Source organism: Pocillopora damicornis, chromosome 11 (genome assembly GCF_964200805.1).
Source record: "Pocillopora damicornis chromosome 11, jaPocDami1.2, whole genome shotgun sequence".
Classification (NCBI taxonomy): Eukaryota; Metazoa; Cnidaria; class Anthozoa; order Scleractinia; family Pocilloporidae; genus Pocillopora; species Pocillopora damicornis.
The window spans coordinates 8689499-8698228 of NC_142680.1; positions in this window are offsets into that span (position 1 = coordinate 8689499).

Consider the following 8730-nt stretch of genomic DNA (forward strand, 5'->3'; position numbering starts at 1 on the left):
ATAATTACGGTTTTTCCTGTTGGTTAGAATGTTGAGGTTGGTAATTTCATCGTTCACCATTGACCCCCAGGATAAAAATAAAAAAGATTTCCCCTCATCAGATGCATAAAAAGAAATGAATTAGCAAAACAAATCATGTTACATTGAGGAATTCTCTCTGATACATTTATTTCAATAAACAGGAGCAACGAAACTGTGTTATCCATTGATATTTGACACTTCAAAAGTACCTGATGGCACCGTTATCGTCTTCATTCCGTTCCTTCATCAGGCACTCCTAAATGCAGACCACACGTACAAACTATTCCAAATATCTCAGTCCATGATGAATATCAGAATTCGTTTTGTGAGGTCTATTACGAATGTTAGTTATAATTCTCATTGTCACAGTCACTTCATTTGCTCTCATTTTGAATGAAGTCGTCATCATTCTCTGTATTATAGTATTGATCTTTTATAGTATCGCGTATACTACAGATATTTCTGGTATGATGTTTGAGGAATAGTAAGTCGCCAATAATATATTGTGTTCTCTCGTTTTATCTGTATTCAGAAGAGCTCGCTGAGAACGGAAGTAGAATCATAAGAATAACATACTCTAACTTTAGATATATAGCACGTGCAGTAATGCCACAAAAATAGTATTCAATGGCTCCACCCAAGCTATGCAACAGGAAATTCAAGTTATTTTACTAGTAAAACTATTTTTAACCTAGGTTAGGGATGTTTCTAACTCAATAGCATATTTTTGCTAAAGAACTCAAGTGGCTTATCACCTCCAAGCGTGGGGAAAAAACAAGTGACTCCTCCTTTTTCGATCATTCGATGTCAATCACAAAAGATTCTTATCTGGTTCAAGAAATTTTCCGACTCCCCTGGAAACTATTTTGGATCGAAAGGAAATTGGTCAATTACTTTTGGTAAATTTTTCACGCGTTTGGCTAGAATACAAACGATTTTTTTTTAATGTTTCTATTTTTGTGTACAATACTGCGGAACACCATGATCGGTGAGCTGATACGTTGACCATCGTTTCATGTCCGCAATGGACTTAAATTAAAAAAAAACAAAAAAAAAACAAAAAAAAAACAAAAAAAAAAACAAAAAAAAAACAAAAAAAAAAACAAAAACAAATGCTTGCTTTGACCATTGAAAGTTTAAAGCTCATGTGGATTAAAGCAAAATACTTTTGTCTTTTTAAAACAAAGGAAGAGAGAAACAGCCCTAAATCACCACAACGCATTGTACTTTAAATTTTTGAAAGAGGTTCAATTGATTCTTTCTCTGAACATTCATTGCTATTTACCCTCGGGCAACGCGCGTAAGACTTACGCCCAAAAATATTATAATTATTTCATGGATAAATGTGTCCAAACAATCTTTTTGCGCCATATCATCCTACTGTCTTAGTATATACTAAAACAGCTATTCACTTCTGTAGCTAGGGAGAGCTATTTACCTAGCTGAAGCAGGACTTGGTAAATGTCCACAACAAGTGACCTTCACATCGGTGAATAGTTGTTAAATTAATTGTAGCTCAAGCTTACCATGATTCTAAAGAAATTGTGGGGATGCGTCGGTGAGAGTGTGACAAGAACGTTTAACGCTCGCGACGACAGCTTTGAAAACTCTTTACGTGACTAATTTATCAATTCAGTTGATAAATCCAATAAGTCCTTAGAATCAACTCAGAAGGGTATCCGGTGATTTGAGAAAGAGATGCTTTCATTCGTGCTGCGATTTGTTTCACGATAGAATGATACTTGAGAGAAATTACGCTGCAGCTGTTTCTTGGCATACTGATATTTCAGTTTGGGGTACGGGGCAAAAACTTAAGTTCTGAAAATCAGAGGCGAAGGAATCACATGCAGCACCAATTAGTCAACCAATCGTTCGTTAAGTCAGTCAGCTATTTTTTCTGTAAGTCTATCAATCCATTTTTCTCTAAAAAATGTATTGTCTTACCTGTTACATGCGAGCCGTCGGTCTGTGTGAAGAGCGTATGAGAGAAAATTGAAAATGAAATACTATTTTCAATAACACTGAGGATAGGGAATTACAGATAGTCGAACCTGGCTGTATTTTAAAAGCGGCCTGTACGGAGAATAGAGGCGTAGCAACTAAACACAGGATTTACGTAATAGGGGTATTACATAGAAAACGATAGGAAATGCCAAGTTCTATCATTAGCGACCACTTCAAGTACAATTAAGCACTCACAAATCTAACTAACCTTGCTTCGAAAGATAACACTGGATTTAAGTGCGCTTAGAAGAAATGTGATATTCAATTCGAACAGCATACTAAATATATATTTCTTGGGTCAAAAATAAATTTTAAGACAAATATATCTCAGACGGTTGTATCAAAAGATATCAGAAGGTAAACATCTATCAGTAATCATATCTAAGATAACATGCACGGAAATTCAGCATGTTTACCGACACCACAAATGTGATATTCAATGTCTCCGTTAGCCTTTTCAGTTTAACGAATTAGCGCTTTCCTATCTTGTTTCACCGTATATTTGACTCAACAAAACTCTTTGTTTAGTGACTCACTTTGACAACTCAAGAAGCTTATCAGTTTTACCCGTGGAGAGCAAATAGCCAGCTCTTCTCTTATTTTACTGTCCCTGCAACCAAAAATATATTCAGTCTCCCCTGAAAACTCATAAAACTTAAAGATAGAAAGGTAAATTGTAAATTTCAGTTTTTTGCAACAAACTGAATATGAGATATTCTTTAATTTTAGACGTACGAACACTATTTTTGGATACAGTGAACACCAATTAAGACCGGTGAAATCTTGACTATAGTTCAAAATTGACTTAATCATGAATTCAATGAAATTACAGAATACCAGAAATATTGTCGCTAGATCTGGGAAGTTGAAAACTTGTACAGCTTGAAAAAAAAATTTTCTACCTGTTTGTGATGTGATTTTTCTTATTTTTAATTTTGTTGTTGTTGTTGTTGTTTTTAATATGTGTAAATATAAATCTGTATTGTTTAGTTGGATTGAGAGAAATATTTTGAAGAGAAATGTCTTCAATCGATAAAGGGTGTAAAGGGCGTCAGTGGGAGAGTATAGCAGGGTAATTAAGTATTATCAACTGAGTTGATAACTAAAATTGACTACCGTAAAGAGTTTCAAAGCTGACGTTTCGAGCGTTAGCCCTTCATCAGTTAATAGAAAATAAGTTGATAAAATGTCTTTGAGAGAAATGTTTCTAATCGTACTTTAATCAGTTGAATCATTGTTGGAATCTAATAGCAGTTTTAGCGGTGGAATCCTACTGGTAAGGCTTTTACTATTTGTAAATAGTTTGTAACCAAAGATAACATTGTTAATAAAGACAAGGATTACGAACCCTACTGCTCAGGAGATTAATATGTTAGAGATTCTCTGGCTCTAATGGATCGAGGATGGTGTCGTATCTCGCTATAATGACTGCGTGCCAGGTGATTAAAGCAAGGGTGCTTAATTTCAAAATTTCCGGTGTTCAGTTTCGATTAATTCCTTGTAAGTGATAAGTTCTTCTGTTTATTCCCTGAAAAATATCTTGTTACCTTTTCTCAGGGGTTAAAAGATTAACGGTGTTTAATTCTACACCATAAAAAAGCTCAAAACTTTGATGAACATCTTAATTCAGCAAGAAAATGCACTCGCGAGTGATAATAAGAGAGAGCCGAATATCTTAAATCTTTAGAACAAACTCTATGAACCAATGAAAAGGCGAGTTGTCATGAATATTAGCTCTGCTTTTGTCAAAAACCATATGGAAATGGCAAAATACGATATTAACTTTCCTGATAATGATAGCAAAGTTATTGTTTATAGTAATCATGATAAACGGGACGTTTGGTGCAAACTGTCTGCTGTAATTATCCTCTCTTTCTGACTGGAGAGAGCTTCGATCAGCTCTCATTGTTAAGTGTGTTTTTAATAGTTGCCTTAGTTATATCGCTATCGTGTTAAACGTTATGACAATGTACCCCATGCAAAAAGCTTCATCTTTGCCAAAGAATTTAACAACATTGTGCCCAGTCCTGCTACTTCTGAAGTTGGAGTTTGGTTTTATTTGTGGCTGTTATTTTAGAAGGTTCTTGGGTATTCATCTTCATCTCAGAGACCAGGAGCTTGTGATAGGCAAGCGTGTGGTTATTGTAGTGATCTCTATATATGGATGTAAAGAGCAGCATCTTTTATTTGCGATTTTGCGATGTTATTGTTCATTGAAACATCAAGAAGAATTTTTGCAGAAGAGTCCAAATTCCTAACTTTTCAATGTAAGATCTTTTGGTGGAAGCTTCTACAATGATATAAGGAGGTGTGGAAGTCTGGTTTCTGCAGTATCAAAAGAAGAAGTATGCCAGCCTCCTTCGAATTATAATTCAAACGTTTTCAGCTGGAATGTGTGGCAACTCTTGATGTATTAAGTATCCCATTTCGATTAGTGTGTCAATAATAACAAAGAGAATGACATAAATAATAATAATAATAATAATAATAATAATAACAATTATTATGGATTTAAGCAGAGTCTAGACTAAAACTGTCAACGTCACTTCCAGACATTAGATATCCAATTCATTCGCTGATACAGGCGGGACACAATGGAAGCAAGCTGATCAACTGGTTTCATGGTGCAGAAAGAGGCTGAAGTTGAGGAAACCATTGAGTATTAAATTTTGATTTACGTCACAAGATTATTTGGTGTTATTAATGAGTTACTGATGTAAACTGGCCACTGTCAAGAGTTTCTACAGCTGAAGTTTTAATCGTTACTCTCTTCGCCATCTCTCTAGATGAAAATGACATGCATGTTATCGTCATCATTGTGAATTGGCCGGTCTAAGTCAACTTTTCATGCCTAGTAACTATTTTAAATTTACCAAGCTAAGAAAGTATGAAGTCCTTCTGATTGAGATGTTAATCGAAATACGTCACTTGTGAGCTTAATAAGGTGGAAACGTTTACATTATAAGGTGACCGCGGACTGCATTCCCAATCTTCTCCCAAATTTTTCATATTCTAATTTTATTGCATGGGCCACCAACGATAAAAGATGACACCCTCGCTCTGATCATCTTGCGCAAATTGATTATTGAAGGATAAAATGTAATCTTCGATCACCAGAATTTCTGCTGTGTTATTATTCTATTAAGTCTATCATAAATCCATCATGAACGAAGATTGGCGCTTATTGTACCCGAAATAGCTTATCGTACGTCTAAAAAGATATTCACATTCAAATTTTGAAACATGTTGAAAATTACCCTGAGGCAATTTTATAACTATATTTTACGCTTTACGAGTATTTTGGGGAGTTTGACTATTTTTGGTGCTTATGGCAGGTAGAGTAGAATGAGAGAAGAGAAACTTCAAAGGCCACTCAAGTTTGTGGAGTGAATTACTAAATAAAGATTGTGGATGAATGACGAGCATGATGAAACAAGGAAAGAGAGTGATAATCCGTTAAACTGATAAGCCTCAAGAAGTCATTGCGTATCGCATTTGTGGCGTCGGAGAACGTGCCGGAATGCTGTTTGTTTCATATGGAATGTAATGATCATTGATCGGTGTGTACGTCACCATACGATACTGCTGCAACCCTCTGAGTTATACCTGTCTTCTACACTATTCTGATCCAAGATAAATAAGGTAAGTTATCAAAATTGAATATTGATCACACTTGTGGTTTAAGTAAATGTGCCGGATTTCCGAGCACATTATATATGGGAAATATAATTATTACTTAGTGATTGGTGTGTCACTTAACTTCAGATGAGATAGTGCAAGAACCAACGGAGCCAAACCTTCATTATTCCTAATTGTTGACCCAAGAAATGTTATATATAGTATATTAAAGTTCACACGGCAACCAGGTGGACAATCAGACATAGTTTGATGCTACTCTGGTTTGCAGAAATAATGAATGTAACCGAAGAAGTTATAATTTATAGACCCAACGTTTCGACACTCCTGTCTAGTGCCTTCACCCCTGATGAAAGCACTAGACAGGAGTGTCGACACGTTGGGTCTATGAACTGTAACTTTTTCAGTTACATTCACTACATCTGCAAACCAGAGTAGCATCAAACTATGTCCAAATGTTATATATATTTTTCATGTTGTTCTACTTCTCTTCTTATCGTGCAGTCTTGCACGCATCAAACAAAACCATGAGAGAACTGCTATTCCTCAGCTATCATATTAGACTTATTTGTTGTATTTAGGATTTTTGATTCCTTGATGACTCAATTTTGTAACAAGGAGAGTGATAGCCGTGTCAATCAAAATGAGGGCAAGTGAAGATATCATAAAACTAATTTGTTGTCATAAAACGGGATCACGCTAACAAATGTCGCAAGAATAATTTTGACAAACATCAAGTGAAAAAGTTTCCGATTGCATAACGTGTGTGCTAATTTTGGGCCATGGATAGAGTACGAAATTATCTTCTCACCATTGACAACTTCGCAACTTTTTGGTGAATTAGAAGTAAACTTTATAATATAAGAGTAAAATGCCTTAAAACCCCATCGGGGTACATAATGATTAAATGAATAAAAATCATCCGATTGCAATGATGCCGAGTATGATAAAGATATGTAACTCTTCAGATAGGTTTAAGATTGCACGGTCGATCGATCGATTGATCGAAAGATAACTACAAAATGTCCGAAAAATTGACTGCGCGATCGATTGGTTGATGTCATTTATCAGCCTCTGATTTTCATTGGTTTTCAAAATAGCTGGCAGTATGCCTCGAAACAGCTGCAAAGTAGTTTCTCCCAATTCAAGCATCTGCCGTGAAAAAAATCGCAGCCGAATGTGAGCATACCTTCTGCAAATCATCATATTTCTTCATGACACTGTACATCTTTTGAGGCTGAGTCTTACGGCTTTCGAGCCATCGAGTGCCTGTATATGTATCAAAGGCATTTCTTGAGCGATTGGAACATAGATCCAAAATATGTGTCATCCAGACCTCAATGAATGTCGATCCATGTCGTTGTCGTGTGAAATCCGACTCCACTGTCGCCACGATGCCATTTTGATGATTCTTTAGGTTTTCTCTTCACCTTAGTTGCCCATCGATATTTCCTTTTGAGATATCATAAGACATATTCATTATAATTTACTTCTTCGTGAGAAGTTGTCAAAAGGGATTGTCAAGGTCGCGCACGCAGGCGGCACTGCACCAACATTAATCAAGCAGAGCAGAACTTAAAGTGCAGGGATTGAAATACGCTCTTCGTTGTTTGATTGTAGGAAAAAAACAAAAACAAAAGCAAGTTCTATTTTTGCACACCCTCATAATGGAGGTTTGCATCTTACATGGCGAATAAAGATTTTGTCAGTAAAATGAATGCTACGTTTGAGCTACAACTAATCATCAAAATGAAATTAAGCTTCAGCTCGTCAATAATTATGTTGATAGAGCTTCAAAAGTTTAGTTTGGAATGCATAACGTTTCTTTAATTTTACTATGATAATCGGTTTTGCCCGAAGCCAAAATATCGATGTCCACCTTTTTTCGGTGGTTTTGACATGTTCGTTTGGATTTGGTCAAATGCAGTCTTCAGACTCTTACTAGCGGAAAGGTCCGCTGGAACCACTCTCAAACGTATAGAGTCTTGTACAAAGCGGCAACCTGGGGCTAATTTTATCTTTCAAACAAAAGACGAGAAAAAGGAGACAAAAATTCTTCTATTTCATCTATTTCGTGCAGGACCCAAAATAGCTTTCTGCCGTTTAAGATGTATTCAGAAGATATTTTGGATTGTGGCCAGGCACGTGAAAAATGCACGAAACTAATTGAACATTTTCGTCTTGATCCAAAATTGTTTCCAGGGGTATCAGTGTATTTTTTGAACCGGACAAAACTGTTTTGTGGCAAACACCAGGTAGTTAAACAAAAGAAACAGAAGATTTTGTTTTCTCTCCTCGCCTGAAGGTGATAAGCCACTTGAGTTCTTTCGCAAAGGTAATTATTAAAAGACGAAAATAGAGACCACTCAATACTGCATCTTAATTCACGTGATATTTGTCTATCTTTTCTAACTTCTATACACGAACGTATTTGAACGAGGTTGTATAGCCCCTAGACATTACTTGTTTAAATAAGTCAACGATTACTTGAATGATTGATACTACAGTGTGATTTTCAGCGGGGTGTTCTTTCAAATACAATACCGTTGCAAACTACTGATGCGTGTCTGTCTCGTAGTTTGATCGTGATTGAATCAAGATCAGACATGTTATTCTCCGGTGTTGTGAGTAGTTGTTGTTGTAAATATAAGCTTCCAGAATCTCCAGACTGCTTAGTCATCCTCTCATGCGTATCATAGAACGTTCTGGAAAATTTCATCAATTTACGCAATAATTACGTGATACTTCAAAAATAGTAAAAAAATCCTTCTCTTTCAAATATAGAAGAAGCCAGCGAAGAACTGCCCAATTTTTTCTATTGACATTGACCTTTTAGGTCCTTGTCCAACAAGCAACAAAAATAAAGCCGAAAAAAACTCGCAGGTTGCGCGTTTCGCAAATTTGTTGGAAGACCAGCTGCAGCAAATTTTGGCCGACAGACATTCACTGGGAACAAAAGAGTCACCATTTAGTCATTAATAACTTTAAAGGTAAACTTTCCGCTTTTAATTGTTTTTTTTTTTAATTTTTTCAACCTGGAGAACAAAGTAAACAGTTATATAATTGGGA